Here is an 18,283-nt window from a genome sequence, read left to right on the forward strand (position 1 = left end):
CCTTTTAATACAGTTGTATTATTATTATTATTATTATTATTATTATTATTATTATTATTATGAAGTTCTACACCCAAAAGGGTATCCAGCATCTGAGAAACAAAACTTAAAGAAGATTCATCCAAGGATAGTCAGGTCGGAGCCTGGGGCAGGGAAAGAAAGATTCAGTTCCTTGCAACGAGCGTCTCCTGGCATCAAGACAGGCAGTTCCTTGCAACGAGTGTCTTCTGGCATCAACACAGGCAGTTCCTTGCAACGAGTGTCTTCTGGCATCAACACAGGCAGTTCCTTGCAACGAGTGTCTTCTGGCATGAACACAGGCAGTTCCTTGCAACGAGTGTCTTCTGGCATCAAGACAGGCAGTTCCTTGCAACGAGTGTCTTCTGGCATCAAGACAGGCAGTTCCTTGCAACGAGTGTCTTCTGGCATTAACACAGGCAGTTCCTTGCAACGAGTGTCTTCTGGCATCAAGACAGGCAGTTCCTTGCAACGAGTGTCTTCTGGCATTAACACAGGCAGTTCCTTGCAACGAGTGTCTTCTGCATCAACACAGGCAGTTCCTTGCAACGAGTGTCTTCTGCATCAAGACAGGCAGTTCCTTGCAACGAGTGTCTTCTGGCATCAAGACAGGCAGTTCCTTGCAACGAGTGTCTTCTGGCATCAAGACAGACAGTTCCTTGCAACGAGTGTCTTCTGGCATCAAGACAGGCAGTTCCTTGCAACGAGTGTCTTCTGGCATCAAGACAGACAGTTCCTTGCAACGAGTGTCTTCTGGCATCAAGACAGGCAGTTCCTTGCAACGAGTGTCTTCTGGCATTAACACAGGCAGTTCCTTGCAACGAGTGTCTTCTGGCATCAACACAGGCAGTTCCTTGCAACGAGTGTCTTCTGGCATTAAGACAGGCAGTTCCTTGCAACGAGTGTCTTCTGGCATTAAGACAGGCACTTCCTTGCAACGAGTGTCTTCTGGCATCAAGACAGGCAGTTCCTTGCAACGAGTGTCTTCTGGCATCAAGACAGGCAGTTCCTTGCAACGAGTGTCTTCTGGCATTAACACAGGCAGATCCTTGCAACGAGTGTCTTCTGGCATTAAGACAGGCAGTTCCTTGCAACGAGTGTCTTCTGCATCAAGACAGGCAGTTCCTTGCAACGAGTGTCTTCTGGCATCAAGACAGGCAGTTCCTTGCAACGAGTGTCTTCTGGCATCAAGACAGGCAGTTCCTTGCAACGAGTGTCTTCTGCATCAAGACAGGCAGTTCCTTGCAACGAGTGTCTTCTGGCATCAAGACAGGCAATTCCTTGCAACGAGTGTCTTCTGGCATCAAGACAGGCAGTTCCTTGCAACGAGTGTCTTCTGGCATCAAGACAGGCAGTTCCTTGCAACGAGTGTCTTCTGGCATCAAGACAGGCAGTTCCTTGCAACGAGTGTCTTCTGGCATCAAGACAGGCAGTTCCTTGCAACGAGTGTCTTCTGGCATTAACACAGGCAGTTCCTTGCAACGAGTGTCTTCTGCATCAACACAGGCAGTTCCTTGCAACGAGTGTCTTCTGGCATCAAGACAGGCAGTTCCTTGCAACGAGTGTCTTCTGGCATCAAGACAGGCAGTTCCTTGCAACGAGTGTCTTCTGGCATTAACACAGGCAGTTCCTTGCAACGAGTGTCTTCTGCATCAAGACAGGCAGTTCCTTGCAACGAGTGTCTTCTGGCATTAACACAGGCAGTTCCTTGCAACGAGTGTCTTCTGCATCAACACAGGCAGTTCCTTGCAACGAGTGTCTTCTGGAATCAAGACAGTCAGTTCCTTGCAACGAGTGTCTTCTGGCATCAAGACAGGCAGTTCCTTGCAACGAGTGTCTTCTGGCATCAAGACAGGCAGTTCCTTGCAACGAGAGTCTTCTGCATCAAGACAGACAGTTCCTTGCAACGAGTGTCTTCTGGCATCAAGACAGGCAGTTCCTTGCAACGAGTGTCTTCTGCATCAAGACAAGACAGTTCCTTGCAACGAGTGTCTTCTGGCATCAAGACAGGCAATTCCTTGCAACGAGTGTCTTCTGGCATCAAGACAGGCAGTTCCTTGCAACGAGTGTCTTCTGGCATCAAGACAGGCAGTTCCTTGCAACGAGTGTCTTCTGGCATCAAGACAGGCAGTTCCTTGCAACGAGTGTCTTCTGGCATCAAGACAGGCAGTTCCTTGCAACGAGTGTCTTCTGGCATTAACACAGGCAGTTCCTTGCAACGAGTGTCTTCTGCATCAACACAGGCAGTTCCTTGCAACGAGTGTCTTCTGGCATCAAGACAGGCAGTTCCTTGCAACGAGTGTCTTCTGGCATCAAGACAGGCAGTTCCTTGCAACGAGTGTCTTCTGGCATCAAGACAGGCAGTTCCTTGCAACGAGTGTCTTCTGCATCAAGACAGGCAGTTCCTTGCAACGAGTGTCTTCTGCATCAAGACAGGCAGTTCCTTGCAACGAGTGTCTTCTGGCATCAAGACAGGCAGTTCCTTGCAACGAGTGTCTTCTGGCATCAAGACAGGCAGTTCCTTGCAACGAGTGTCTTCTGGCATCAAGACAGGCAGTTCCTTGCAACGAGTGTCTTCTGGCATCAAGACAGGCAGTTCCTTGCAACGAGTGTCTTCTGCATCAAGACAGGCAGTTCCTTGCAACGAGTGTCTTCTGGCATCAAGACAGGCAGTTCCTTGCAACGAGTGTCTTCTGGGATCAAGACAGGCAGTTCCTTGCAACGAGTGTCTTCTGGCATCAAGACAGGCAGTTCCTTGCAAGGAGTGTCTTCTGACATCAAGACAGGCAGTTCCTTGCAACGAGTGTCTTCTGGCATCAAGACAGGCAGTTCCTTGCAACGAGTGTCTTCTGGCATCAAGACAGGCAGTTCCTTGCAACGAGTGTCTTCTGGCATCAAGACAGGCAGTTCCTTGCAACGAGTGTCTTCTGGCATCAAGACAGGCAGTTCCTTGCAACGAGTGTCTTCTGGCATCAAGACAGGCAGTTCCTTGCAACGAGTGTCTTCTGGCATCAAGACAGGCAGTTCCTTGCAACGAAGACAGGCAGTTCCTTGCAACGAGTGTCTTCTGGCATCAAGACAGGCAGTTCCTTGCAACGAGTGTCTTCTGGCATCAAGACAGGCAGTTCCTTGCAACGAGTGTCTTCTGGCATCAAGACAGGCAGTTCCTTGCAACGAGTGTCTTCTGGCATCAAGACAGGCAGTTCCTTGCAACGAGTGTCTTCTGGCATCAAGACAGGCAGTTCCTTGCAACGAGTGTCTTCTGGCATCAAGACAGGCAGTTCCTTGCAACGAGTGTCTTCTGGCATCAACACAGGCAGTTCCTTGCAACGAGTGTCTTCTGGCATCAAGACAGGCAGTTCCTTGCAACGAGTGTCTTCTGGCATCAAGACAGGCAGTTCCTTGCAACGAGTGTCTTCTGGCATCAAGACAGGCAGTTCCTTGCAACGAGTGTGTTCTGGCATCAACACAGGAAGTTCCTTGCAAGAGTGTCTTCTGGCATCAAGACAGACAGTTCCTTACAACGAGTGTCTTCTGGCATCAAGACAGGCAGTTCCTTGCAACGAGTGTCTTCTGCATCAAGACAGGCAGTTCCTTGCAACGAGTGTCTTCTGGCATCAAGACAGGCAGTTCCTTGCAACGAGTGTCTTCTGGCATCAAGACAGGCAGTTCCTTGCAACGAGTGTCTTCTGGCATCAAGACAGGCAGTTCCTTGCAACGAGTGTCTTCTGGCATCAAGACAGGCAGTTCCTTGCAACGAGTGTCTTCTGGCATCAAGACAGGCAGTTCCTTGCAACGAGTGTCTTCTGCATCAAGACAGGCAGTTCCTTGCAACGAGTGTCTTCTGGCATCAAGACAGGCAGTTCCTTGCAACGAGTGTCTTCTGCATCAAGACAGACAGTTCCTTGCAACGAGTGTCTTCTGGCATCAAGACAGGCAGTTCCTTGCAACGAGTGTCTTCTGGCATCAAGACAGGCAGTTCCTTGCAACGAGTGTCTTCTGGCATCAAGACAGGCTCCCTCACAGAGACTTGCTTCCAGATCTGTGTATCGCTGCGTTGTTTAGTGACGGTGACTTTGCATGAAATTTAATTAATGTTGCATTTAATATTAATATTTTTCCCCTAATCCTCTGAGGATTTAATCAGATTTAACTTTCATAAACTCTCGTTAACAGTCATAAGATCTTGTTGCTTTCAAGGTGTCATACGTCATCTAGATAGAAGGTAGTTTATGGATTAAGATAAAATTATCTTGATATACTAAGTGTATACATCCCTTTGTATTTTGTAACTTGTCTTCACCACTTTGACATGACAAGGTGCACCCTGCATTGTATCTAAATTTTTTCTTCCCGTCTTGCTTGCTGAATATTTCTTGATTTTCAACGAGGAAGTTAAAATAATAACGAAATAAAAAGAATATGGCTGGTTATGTCTTCCAGCAGGAGACATACCATGGTTCCTTAAAACGTTGGTATCGCCACATACACAAGAAAAGTAAGGTGGTTATAATTGTAATCTTAAATTTTAAAGAGATGGACGGGTAAGCCTGTGGAAGGCTTCGGTCAAATTACCAAAAGCTCCAGTGGCGGGTCATCATATGACTAAGACCCGCGTCGGTAAACACTGGTAGTGTTTCCTGACTAGTCTTACAGAATCTAACTAGAAAAGTTAGAGGATGGGCTGTATCCGAAGATGTTATAGCTATTACATAAATAAACTATCATTACCTTGCTAGTGACAATTTTTTTAATAATGGATTAGGTTAGATTTTGTCGTCGATGCGGCAAGCTTATCGTGTGCAATCTATCAATCTATATATTTATATAATATATATATATATATATATATATATATATATATATATATATATATATATATATATATATATATATATATATTAAAATATAGGGAAGTACCACCTCTATAGCACAGGCAGCCATGATGCTTCAACCAAAGCAGCTGGGCTTTGGGATCTCTCAAGGAAGTGAAGCAGCGGTTCATGCAACAAGGGCGTATATCAACCTGCCTGAGGACAATGCAGTGGTAAAATTAAATTTCAAGAATGCATTCAATCTCCTGAAAAGAGACGTGGTATTAGCAGCAGTACAAGAACATTTCCCTGGTCTCTTCCCTTTTGTTGCAGCTGGGTATAGCAAGGAATCAATGCTTCTCTTTGGAGAGCATGAAATCACATCATCGGAGGGTGTCCAACAAGGAGACCCTCTTGCACCATTTCTATTCTGTATAGTAGTTAGGGAAATCACAGTCAGACTGACCAGCGAGCTAAACATCTGGTTCCTAGATGACGGCACACTAGCAGGTACAAAGGAGTCCCTCCTACATGATCTTACACAGGTAATGACACGGGGAGAGGAAATGGGTCTCATCCTGAATCCATCCATATGTGAAATCATCTCAGTCAGTCAACAAGTGATAAATGCAGTGAGATCATAACTACCAGGAGCAGCAGTCATTGTCCCCACAAATAAGTGTCTTGCTAGGAGCACCTCTGGGAAGCAATGCCATTGACACAATTCTCAGGAAGAAATTGGAAGAGTTAAGGAGAATGGAACAACGAATAGGCAATCTGGACACCCACGATGCCTTGTACCTTCTCACAAAGGGCTTGAGTCTGCCCAGGTTGACATATTTCCTAAGATGTGCACCTTCATATAACCCTATACTGCACGAATATGACAGTATCCTGAGGCAGATTTTTACGAAAGTACTTAACCTTACTCTAGAAGACGGGCAGTGGAACCAGGCTACACTTTCAGTCAGACTAGGAGGCATTGGTGTCCGCAAGTCATCACAGATTGCGCTACCTGTTTTCTGTCCTCATGTATTGCATCCAGAGGGCTTGTAGCAGCGATTCTCCCTGAACATCTTAGGGACAAGTTTGGAGTCCAGGACCAAAAGTTCATTGACGGAGCCATGATCTCGGATAATCTAACGGGCTCTGAAACCAGACCTGCTCCCCCCAACAACTACAAACAATCGCACTGGGATGGTCCAATAGTGGAAAATATTGCCTCAACAGTGCTTCAGTGTGTGTCAGGGAAGGATAGAGCCCGCCTCCTGGCAGTGAGAGTACCTCATGCAGGGGATTTTCTGTTGGCTGTTCCCAACTCCAGCCTTGGCACACGCCTCGACCCACAGACCATCCGCATCAGTGTTGCCCTTCGACTTGCCGCCCCTATTCTCGCCGAACACAGGTGTATTTGTGGCAGTGAAGCAGCAGACCGATTCGGGTACCATGGTCTTGTGTGCCGTAAATCCGAGGGAAAGATTGCAAGACATGAGGAGGTTAATAACATTATCAAGAGGAGCCTCACAACAGCCGGATGCCCAGCAGTAAGGGAGCCACCCCAGCTATGCAGATCTGATGGCAGCCAGAAGCGTCCAGATGGTATCACCCTTCAAGCCTGGACAGAGGGGAAACAGGTGGTGTGGGACTATACATGTGCATCTACCTTGGCTGATACCTATCTCCAGTACACCAGGGAAGAAGGAGGGGCAGCTGCCAGCTTCAGGGAGTCCCAAAAGTCTAGAAAATATGGAGAACTTGCCCATTAGTATATGTTTGTTCCCATAGGCTCAGAGACCTTTGGCTCATGGGGAAAGAATGCATCTAAATTCCTTAAGGAGCTGGGAAAAAGACTTATCAGGGTAACTAGGGATCCCAGGGCAGCTAGTTTTCTGTTCCAGCGGCTCAGTGCGGCTGTTCAAAGCGGTAATGCCTGCTGTATTTTGGGCACACGCCCCAGCTCTGAGGAGCTCGATGAGATTTTCGCCTTATAATCGGTGATACACACGTAACAACATGTACTGTATATGCCACCTTTATATTAACAATGTATCTCTTAAATCTTCTGTACCATATTATGTAATAAAATATTCCTATTGGTAAAAAAAAATGTGAAAAGATGGGGTGGTAGGGAGAGTGGAATATTCAAACAGCTTCAGGAAGAAATCCAAATATTCTTCCTTGAAGCCTTTTTATCCACTTCTCCGAGACTATGGGTCCCACAATTGACACCAGAGGTGGACCCCATTATATATATATATATATTTTCTTTCAACAAGTCGGCCGTCTCCCACCGAGGCAGGGTGACCCAAACCGAAAAAGAAAGAAAATCCCCAAAAAGAAAATACTTTCATCATCATTCAACACTCACCTCACTCACACATAATCACCGTTTTTGCAGAGGTGCTCAGAATACAAGAGTTTGGAAGCATATACGTATAAAAATACACAATACATCCCTCCAAACTGCCAATATCCCAAACCCCTCCTTTAGAGTGCAAGCATTGTACTTCCCATTTCCAGGACTCAAGTCCGGTTATATAAAATAACCGGTTTCCCTGAATCCCTTCACTAAATATTACCCTGCTCACACTCCAACAGCTCGTCAGGTCCCAAATACCATTCGTCTCCATTCACTTCTAACACGCTCACGCACGCTTGCTGGAAGTCCAAACCCTTCGCCCACAATACCTCCTTTACCTCCTCCCTCCAACTTTTTCAAGGACGACCCCTACCCCGCCTTCCGTCCCCTACAGATTTATACGCTCTCCATGTCATTCTATTTTGATCCATTCTCTCTAAATGACCAAACCACCTCAACAAACCCTCTTCAGCCCTCTGACTAATACTTTTATTAACTCCACACCTCCTAATTTCCACACTCCGAATTTTCTGCATAATATTTACACGACACATTGCCCTTAGACAGGACATCTCCACTGCCTCTAACCGTCCCCTCGCTGCAGGATTTACAACCCAAGCTTCACACCCATATAAGAGTGTTGGTACTACTATACTTTCATACATTCCCTTCTTTGCCTCCATAGATAACATTTTTTGTCCCCACATATACCTCAATGCACCACTCAACTTTTTCCTTCATCAATTCTATGATTAACCTCATCCTTCAAAAATCCATCCGCTGACACAACTCCCAAATATCTGAAAACATTCACTTCTTCCATACTCCTCCTCCCCAATTTGATATTTAATTTTTCTTTATCTAAGTCCTTTGATACCCTCATCACCTTACTCTTTTCTATGCTCACTTTCAACTTTCTACCTTTACACACACTCAAAAATTCGTCCATTAACCTTTGCAATTTTTCTTTAGAATCTCCCATAAGCACAGTAGCATCAGCAAACAGTAACTGTGTCACTTCCCATTTTGTATTTATTTCCCCATAATTTAATCCCACCCCTCTCCCGAACACCCTAGCATTTACTTCTTTTACAATCCCATCTATAAGTATATTAAACCACCATGGTGACATTACACATCCCTGTCTAAGACCTACTTTTACCGGGAAATATTCTCCCTCTCTTCTACCCACCCTAACCTGAGCCTCACTATCCTCATAAAAACTCTTTACAGCATTTAGTAACTTACCACCTACTCCATATACTTGCAACATCTGCCACATTGCTCCCCTATCCACTCTATCATGTGCCTTTTCTAAATCCATAAATGCAATAAAATCTTCCCTACCTTTATCTAAATACTGTTCACATATATGCTTCAATGTAAACACTTGATCTACACATCCCATACCCACTCTAAAACCTCCTTGCTCATCAGCAATTCTACATTCTGTCTTACCTCTAATTCTCTCAATAATAACCTTCCCCCCTACCGTACACATTTTTGTTTCCCGTCCTGGCTTTATATATATATATATATATATATATATATATATATATATATATATATATATATATATATATATATATATATATATATATATTATTTTTTTTTTTTTTATTATCACACCGGCCGATACTCAGTAAACTGTCTTATTCCTCTATAATTTTTCAGACAATCTCTTTTGTCCCCCTGAATCCCTTTATATAAAGCACGGGACTATACATGCCTGCTCTCGCACAATCCCTAGGTACCTTCCCCAGACTGATACACTCTTTCATGCATTTATTAAACAAAAGTACCAACCACTCCAACACTATGTCCCTCCCTGCTTTTAACATTTTTGTCATGATCCCGTCAGTTCCAGCTGCGTCCACTCCCAAATATCTGAATATATATATATGATATATATATAATATCCTCATAACCTTATATTCACCTTTAATTTTCTTCTTTTGCACACCCTACCAAATTCATCCACCAATCTCTGCAACTTCTCTTCAGAATCTATATCAGCAAAGAGCAGCTGTGACAACTATATTCTTTATCTTTTAACTCCACGCCTCTTGCCAAGACCCTCGCATTTATATATATATATTATTCTTTCAACGTACCAATGTAACCGTATCCCACCGAGGTGGGGTGGCCCAAAAGGAAAAACGAAAGTTTCTCCTTTCAAATTAAGTAATATATACAGGAGAAGGGGTTACTAGCCCCTTGCTCCCGGCATTTCAGTCGCCTCTTACGACACGCATGACTTAAGGAGGAAGAATTCTGTTCCACTTCCCCATGGAGATAAGAGGAAATAAACAAGAACAAGAACTAGAAAGAAAATAGCAGAAAACCCAGAGGGGTGTGTATATATATGCTTGTACATGTATGTGTAGTGTGACCTAAGTGTAAGTAGAAGTTGCAAGACATACCTGAAATCTTGCATGTTTATGAGACAGACAAAAGACACCAGCAATCCTACCATCATGTAAAACAATTACAGACTTTCGTTTTACACTCACTTGGCAGGACGGTAGTACCTCCCTGGGCGGTTGTTGTCTACCAACCTACTACCTAATATATATATATATATATATATATATATATATATATATATATATATATATATAATGTTTTCTATTATTTCCTATTATTTCTATTGTTTTCTATTATTTTCTATTATTTCTCGCAACCTCACTGCAAAACAAAAAACATACCCCAATCCACTTGCAGTATCAGCCAAGATTCCTCCTAAACTGAACTGCCCGGCATCTCCTGGTCACTGTTGATCTTTCGTCAGAGAAAATTACTTGAAGCGTGTCCTGGTCATGAGGATACGCTTATAATGATGGTAGTTCTTTAACGGCGGGCGGCAGCAGCGACCGCTAGCTTACCAGTGCTGAATAAAGGATGTGGTTGTCACAGTAGTAGCAGCGACCGCTGGTCCCCGTGCTGAAATGCAGTGCTGATGTAGTGGTCTATGTTCACTATGGCAGACCACAGCAGCAGCGACCACTGGCTTACCCGTGTCGGAGGCAGTGGTCTGTGTTCACTATGGCAGACCACAGCAGCAGCGACCGCTGGCTTACCGTGCCGGAGGCGGTGGTCTGTGTTCACTATGGCAGACCACAGCAGCAGTGACCACTGGCTTACCGTGCGGAGGTAGTGGTCTGTGTTCACTATGGCAGACCACAGCAGCAGCGACCACTGGCTTACCCGTGTCGGAGGCAGTGGTCTGTGTTCACTATGGCAGACCACAGCAGCAGCGACCGCTGGCTTACCGTGCCGGAGGCGGTGGTCTGTGTTCACTATGGCAGACCACAGCAGCAGTGACCACTGGCTTACCGTGCGGAGGTAGTGGTCTGTGTTCACTATGGCAGACCACAGCAGCAGCGACCACTGGCTTACCCGTGTCGGAGGCAGTGGTCTGTGTTCACTATGGCAGACCACAGCAGCAGCGACCGCTGGCTTACCGTGCCGGAGGCGGTGGTCTGTGTTCACTATGGCAGACCACAGCAGCAGTGACCACTGGCTTACCGTGCCGGAAGCAGTGGTCTGTGTTCACTATGGCAGACCACAGCAGCAGCGACCGCTGGCTTACCAGTGGTCTGAGTGTCTCCTCAGGCTCCACTCTCTCTCTTTTTCTCTGACACTCACTCTACCTGAGGCCGTCACACAATAAGAGCTTGCCAAGCACCGCCAACGCAACTCATTCTTCGTGACATTTTTTTCTGGTTATGACATTGTGCATTACATACCAGTATATACAATGAATCATATACAACAGCAAACAAAACCTGCCATACATACTGAATTATATACACCAATATACACCCAATTATTCAGTACAACATACAGAGTGTATCGTAAGCAATATCGTGAAAAAAGTGTAGGCATTTATGTCTAATAACCATTCATATGTGTATACTCACCAATATGTATGTACCTGCAGAGGTCGAGTGTTAGCTCCTGGCCCCAGCCTCTCAATTTGCAGTCTGCCAGATTCATTCCCTCCTAGCCTCGTGTGCCCTAATCGTACCTGTCCGTAAAACTATGTATGGGATCTGCTTCCATCACTCCCTTGTGGGTGATAGAACACCATCTGTACAGTACCCTGTATACATCACGACATGTACAGGACCCTCTGAACAATACGATTATCACGAGAGTACTTACCATGTGTGCAGTTTCCTGTGTAAACCACCATGTGTACAACACTGTGTACACCCTCACATATGCACCACCGTGTGTGACAGCATACACGGATTTCTATTCCAAGTTGTCAATAGCAATTGAGTTCTGTGATAAGCTGTAGGATGCTGTTCCTGATACGCTGTGTATACTGATATGCATGATGCATTTTGTATACTAAATTATATGATTCAGTGTATATTGGTATGTATAATTCAGTGTATGACAAATTTTGTATACTGGTAGTAGTAGTTGTAGTAGTAGTAGTTACTAGTTTTCAAAGGCACTTGTCGATAGACACTTGGCCTATTTCGTGTGCAGTGATGCATATTATTCGGTGTGTATGATGCACTGTGTATAATGGTGTGTAATGCGCACTATAATAACCAGGAAAAAATGTCACGAAGGATGAGCTGCGTTTGCGGCGATTGGCAAGCACTCGTTATGATGATTGTCTCAGGTATACCTGGAGAGGGGGGTCAAAGCCCCCTCGGCCCGGTCTGTGACCAGGCCTCGCGGTGCATCAGGGTCTGATCAACTAGGTTGTTACTGTTGGCCGCGCGCGCAAACCGATGTACGAACCACAGCCCGACTAGTCAGGTACTGGCTTTATGTGTTTGTTCAGCGCCTTCTTGAAAACAGCCAGGGGTCTATTGATAATTCTCCTTATGTATGCTAGGAGGCAGTTGAACAGTCTTGGGCCCCTGACACTTACTGTGTTGTCTCTTAGCGTACTCGTGGCGCCCCTGCTTTTCATCGTAGGAATGTTGCATCTCTTGCCGAGTCTTTTCCTTTCGCAGGGAGTGATTTTCGTGTGAAAATTTGGGACTAGTCCCTCTAGGATTTCCCAAGTCAGTGTGAGAGGAAAAAAAATAGTGGATAGAGGTTGTGGGTACGTCCAGACTACTGGTAAGCAAGCGGTCGTTGCTGCTGTGATCTGAAATATTGAACACTCAGACAACTGTGTCCATGTCGTCTAATTAAAACATTTACTATGGGGTAGAAATCACAACAACCAGCCAAGCTCTGAACCAGCTCATAATAGCTACCAGGCAATTACTGTCTCACGATTTTTCCCGTGACTTTAATAAATAAATGAGTTAAGGGATAATAAAGCCGACAGAGGCATCAGGACGGGAGTACAAAGGAAAATAAAAGTTGGCCTTCTCATCATGGGGATCAAACTGTTTTGACTACCTCCCGCAGGATGACTGTTGCATGCATAAAAAATATATACAAAACAAACAAACCTTGTTATCATTGGGTCCTCATCCCTGGACCCATTATGTAGCTCTGTAACCTCTTGGCCACCGTCCAGGGGATGGATTTGAGAGCCATACAGGGCAATGGGAGCGGGAAGTAATCAGATTTGATCTTCTACCTGGAGGGTGTTCCGGGGGTCAACTCCCCCGGGTGGTAATAACAAGTGAAGCTGACTAAACTGTGTTAATTCGTGATTTATTTTATGAAGACGCTTAATGGACTTGTTTTCAGCGTGGAAATATTCTAGGCAGTGATTTTAAAATGTAGGTTAAATGGATGCAGCAGACTGTGTTTAACCTAGCTAGTGTAGACTACCACAACACAACTTACTCCCACCAGTACTTTAAGGTTCGACAGTGTATTATAATGCCTTTATTTCTAGTCATAAACCCATGCTGCAGGAAGTATGTGGCATTAGAAATACAACATGGGTAAACAGGTTCAGGAACTGAACCTGTGTTAGTTTAGCTAAGCATGATTTAGTGACCTAATATGTAGTAATCACACTAGTCAACGACACGTGCGGCAGTTAGTGAGAAAAGAAAGCCGGTGTCCCGTGGCCTGGTAGGCAACGCTCTCGCCTTACACACTGAGTGTCCGTAGTTCAATATGCGGCAGTAGTTCAAGCTATGGCCGTAGTTAAATATACACCTGCTGTCCCCAGTCACCTAGTAAGCACAGTAGTACGTACCTGGGTGTTAATCGACTGGTGTGGGTCGCATCCTGGGGGACAAGATTGAGGACCCCAATGGAAATAAGACAGACAGTCCTCGATGACGCACTGACTTTCTTGGGTTATCCTGGTGCTAAACACCAAGATAGGTTTAATTAGCTTCGGCAAGCTCATGATTATTCTCTTCAAATCGTTTGTTCCCTCTAGGCTGGAATACTGCTGTACACTAACTGTCCCCTTCAATGCATGCGAAATTGCTGACCTGGAGAATGTACAGAGAGCTTTCACGGCACACATAAGTACGATAAAGCACCTAAATTACTGGGAATGCAGGCGAGAAAGATACATGATAATATACACTTGGAAAATCCTAGAGGGATTAGTACCAAACATGCACACGAAAATCACTCCCTACGAAAGCAAAAGACTCGACAGGAGATGCAACATTCCCTCACTGAGAAGCAGGGGGGGGGGCAGGAGTACACTAAGAGACAACACAATAAGTGTCAGGGGCCCAAGACTGTTCAATTGCCTCCCAGCATACATAAGGGCGATTACCAATAGACCCCTGGCTGTCTTCAAGAAGGCGCTGGACAGGCACCTAATGTCAGTACCTGATCAGCAGGGCTGTGGTTCGTACGTCGGTTTACGTGCGGCCAGCAATAACAGGCTGGTTGATCAGACCCTGATCTACCACGAGGCCTAGTCTCAGACCGGGCTGCGGGGGCGTTGACCCCCGAAACTCTCTCCAGGTAACCTCCAGGTAAATATGACTTGTGAGGGATCGTAAGCTCATGGGTCTATATTACTCAGGTCAATATTTACTAATATACGACGCTATTAATGCATGACAGACAAGCTGTGAATGATGTCATTCTACAGCTGACATCTCAGGCCAGGTCAGTGGTAGCATGAGTAATGATTTTACATGTGACTCACTCACCATCCTCATCATTACTTTTGTAGCTTGTGAGTTCATTACCTTTATACCTAGTTCAGCTATCAAAACTTTGGGGGCCCAGTCCCTGGACCCATTATGCACCTCTGTAATCTGTAAATACCTTTGTAACTTGTCATGATTGTGACCAGACCTACCTGGAGTTCATTACCTTTGTAACTTGCTCAGCTATCAAAACTTTGAGGCCCAGTCCCTGGACCCATTATGTACCTCTGTAATCTTTTGACTACCGCCCACAGGATGGGTATGGGGTGCATAATAAAGATATTAAACTAATTAAACTAACTCAGTGAGTCAGGACTAACACACTAAAGTAGCCATATGAGTAATAACTTCACTTATGACTCACCCCCGTGAGTCAAGGCTCCCACACTACTCATGTCTCAAGATCTGTCAGACTGGATGACGTTTGTACATGGCTTATTAAGGTGTGTGTGTGCTTAACTGCATGTCTGTGTATTTTAGGAGTGCATGATAGAATGTGTGTGTGTGTGTGTGTGTGTGTGTGTGTGTGTGTGTGTGTGTGTGTGTGTGTGTGTGTGAGTGTGTGTGTGTGTGTACTCACCTATTTGTGGTTGCAGGGGTCGAGACTCAGCTCCTGGCCCCACCTCTTCACTGATTGCTACTAGGTCCTCTCTCTGCTTCCTGAGCTTTATCATACATCTTCTTAAAACTATGTATGGTTCCTGCCTCCACTACTTCACTTGCTAGGCTATTCCACTTCCTGACGACTCTATGACTGAAGAAATACTTCCTAACGTCCCTGTGACTCGTCTGAGTCTTCAGCTTCCAGTTGTGACCCCTTGTTCCTGTGTCCCCTCTCTGGAACATCCTATCTCTCTCCACCTTGTCTATCCCCGCAGTATCTTGTATGTCGTTATCATGTCTCCCCTGACCCTTCTGTCCTCCAGTGTCGTCAGTCCGATTTCCCTTAACCTTTCCTCGTACGACATTCCCCTGAGCTCTGGGACTAGCCTTGTTGCAAACCTTTGTACTTTCTCTAACTTCTTGACGTGCTTGACCAGGTGTGGGTTCCAGACTGGAGCTGCATACTCCAGTATGGACCTAAGATACACAGTGTACAGTGTGTGTGTGTGTGTGTGTGTGTGTGTGTGTGTGTGTGTGTGTGTGTGTGTGTGTGTGTGTGTGTGTGTGTGTGTGTGTGTGTGTGTGTGTGTGTGTATTTGCCTATTTCTGGTGACAGGAGAAGAGCTATGTTGTGTGTCCAGTCATCACTAAACTTACAATAAACATAAATAAAGCAGTTTCATTTATCAAAGTGTTTCTTTAGTCAGTTTTAAAAAAATAAAAATAAAAAGTTAAATTAATTTCCTATACCGTGTTAGAAGGCGAGTTGAAGCTGGATTACTACTGTACACCAACAGCCACATTCGAGGGAGACGCAACTGAAGATCTGGAGAATATACAGAGAACCTTCACTGCAGGTATTAGTTCAGTCAAGTACTACATTAATTACTGGGAACGACTGAAGTCCCTTGACCTGTACTCCCTGGAACGCAGGCGAAAACGATACATCATAATTTACACTTGGAAAATCCTAGAGGGACTGGTTCCAAATCTGCACATAGGAATCATTCCCTACGAAAGCAAAAGACTCAGCAGATGGTGCAACATACCCTCAATGAAAATCAGGAAAAAAATTACCTCCACAATAAATGTCAGGAGCCCAACACTGTTCAACAGCCTCCCATCATACATAAGGAAAGTTACCAATAGACAGATGGTTACAGAAAAGTGGGTGCGGGAGGGAAGAGGAGCGATTGGTGGAATGATGATGTAAAGAGAGTAGTAAGAGAAAAAGTTAGCATATGAAAGGTTTTTACAAAATAAAAGTGATGCACAGAGGGAGGAGTATATGAAGAGAAAAAGAGAGGTTAAGAGAGTGGTGAAGCAACATAAAAGAGCAAATGAAAGAGTGGGTGAGATGTTATCAACAAATTTTGTTGAAAATAAAAAAAAAGTTTTGGAGTGAGATTAATAATTTGAGAAAGCCTAGGGAACGAATGGATTTGTTAGTTAAAAAATAGGAGAGGAGAGTTATTAAACGGAGAGTCAGAGGTATCAGAAATTGGAGGGAATATTTTGAGGAATAGTTTAATGTTGATGAAGATATGGAAGCTGTGATTTCGTGTATAGGGCAAGAAGGAATAACATCTTATAGGAGTGAAGAAGAACCAGTTGTGAGTGTGGAGGAAGTTCGTGGGGCAGTGGGTAGAATGAAAGGGGGTAAAGCAGCTGGGATTGATGGGATAAAGATAGAAATGTTAAAAGCAGGTGGAGATATAGTTTTGGAGTGGTTAGTGCTTTTATTTAATAAATGTATGGAAGAGGGTAAGGTACCTAGGGATTGGCAGAGAGCATGCATAGTTCCTTTGTTTAAATGCAAAGGAGACAAAAGAGAGTGTAAAAATTATAGGGGAATAAGTCTGTTGAGTATACCTGGTAAAGTGTACGGTAGTTATTATTGATAGAATTAAGGGTAAGATGGAGAGTAGGTTAGCAGATGAACAAGGAGGCTTTAGGAAGGGTAGGGGGTGTGTAGACCAAGTATTCGAAGTGAAACATATAGGTGAACAATATTTAGATATGGGTAAATAGGTTTTTGTGGTATTTATGGATTTGGAAAAGGAGTATGATAGGGTGGATAGGGGGGGAGCGGCAGTGTGGCAGATGTTGAATAGGAGGTAGGTTATTGAAAGCAGTGAAGAGTCTTTATGAGGATAGTGCGGCTCAGGTTAGAGTATGTAGGCGAGAGGGAGATTATTTCCCAGTAAAAGTAGGCCTTAGACAGGGATGTGTGATGTCACCATGATGGTTCAATATATTAATAGATGGAGCTGTAAGAGAAGTAAATGCTCGGGTGTTGGCAAGAGGTATGGGGTTAAAAGATAAAGAATCTAACACAAAGTGGGAGTTATCACAGTTGCTCTTTGCTGATGACACTGTGCTTTTGAGAGATCTGAAGAGAAGTTGCAGAGGTTGGTTGATAAGTTTGGTAGGGTATGTAAGGGAAGGAAATTAAAAGTGAATATAAAAAAGAGTAAGGTGATGAGGATAACAAAAAAAATAAGTAACGGAAGACTAGATATCAGATTGGAGGGAGCGAGTATGGAAGAGTTGAGTGTATTCAGATATCTGGGAGTGGACATGTCAGCAGATGGGTCTATGAAAGATGAGGTGAATCATAGAATTTACGAGGGGACAAAGGTGAGTGGTGCACTGAGTCTGTGGAGACAAAAGACTTTATCCATGAAAGCTAAGAGAGGAATGCATGAGAGTATAGTTTTACCAAAGCTCTTGTATGGGTGTGAAGCATGGGTGATGAATGTTGCAACAAGGATAAGGCTAGAGGCAGTGGAGATGTCATGTCTGAGGGCAATGTGTGATGTGAATATAATGCAGAGAATCCGTAGTTTGGAGATTAGAAGGAGGTGCGGGATTACCATAACTATAATCCAGAGGGCTGAGGAGGGGTTATTGAGATGGTTTGTACACATGTAGAGGATGGAACGAAATAGAATGACTTCGAGAGTGCATAAGTCTGTAGTGGAGGGAAGGTGGGGTAAGGGTCGGCCTAGGAAAGGTTGGAGAGAGAGAGTAAAGGAGGTTTTGTGTGCGAGGGGCTAGGACTTCCAGCAAGAGTGAGCGAGCGGGTTTGATAGGAGCAAATAGAAACAAATGGTTTTTAGGACTTGACGTGCTGTTGGAGTGTGAGCAAAGTAACATTTATGAAGGGATTCAGGGAAACCGGCAGACCGGACTTGATTCCTGGAGATGGGAAGTACAGTGCCAGCACTCTAAAGGAGGGGTGTTAATGTTGTAGCTTCATAACTGTAGTGTAAGCGTGCCTCTGGCAAGACAGTGATGGAGTGAATGATGATGAAAGTTTTTCTTTTTCGGGTCACCCTGCCTTGGTGGGAAACGGCCGATGTGTTACTAAAAAAAATAACGAACAGACCCCTGGCTGTTTTCGAGAGGGAGCTGGACAGATACCT

The 18,283-nt window shown here is 44.6% G+C and overlaps 1 protein-coding gene across 4 annotated transcripts in view; it reads right to left on the bottom strand.

The window, feature by feature from the left end:
• LOC128691274 (uncharacterized) overlaps positions 1-18,283 on the bottom strand; it is an 85,174-nt gene that overhangs the window by 26,077 nt on the left and 40,814 nt on the right. The window contains exon 1 of one of the 4 annotated variants that reach the window (XM_053780170.2): positions 10,077-10,801. The exons of the other annotated variants lie outside the window; for them this stretch is intronic. The gene's annotated coding sequence lies outside the window, so the exon portion shown is untranslated. Of the gene's footprint in view, positions 1-10,076; positions 10,802-18,283 lie in introns of those variants that run through there. 4 annotated transcript variants of the gene reach the window in all.

Source organism: Cherax quadricarinatus, chromosome 36 (genome assembly GCF_038502225.1).
Source record: "Cherax quadricarinatus isolate ZL_2023a chromosome 36, ASM3850222v1, whole genome shotgun sequence".
Lineage (NCBI taxonomy): Eukaryota > Metazoa > Arthropoda > Malacostraca > Decapoda > Parastacidae > Cherax > Cherax quadricarinatus.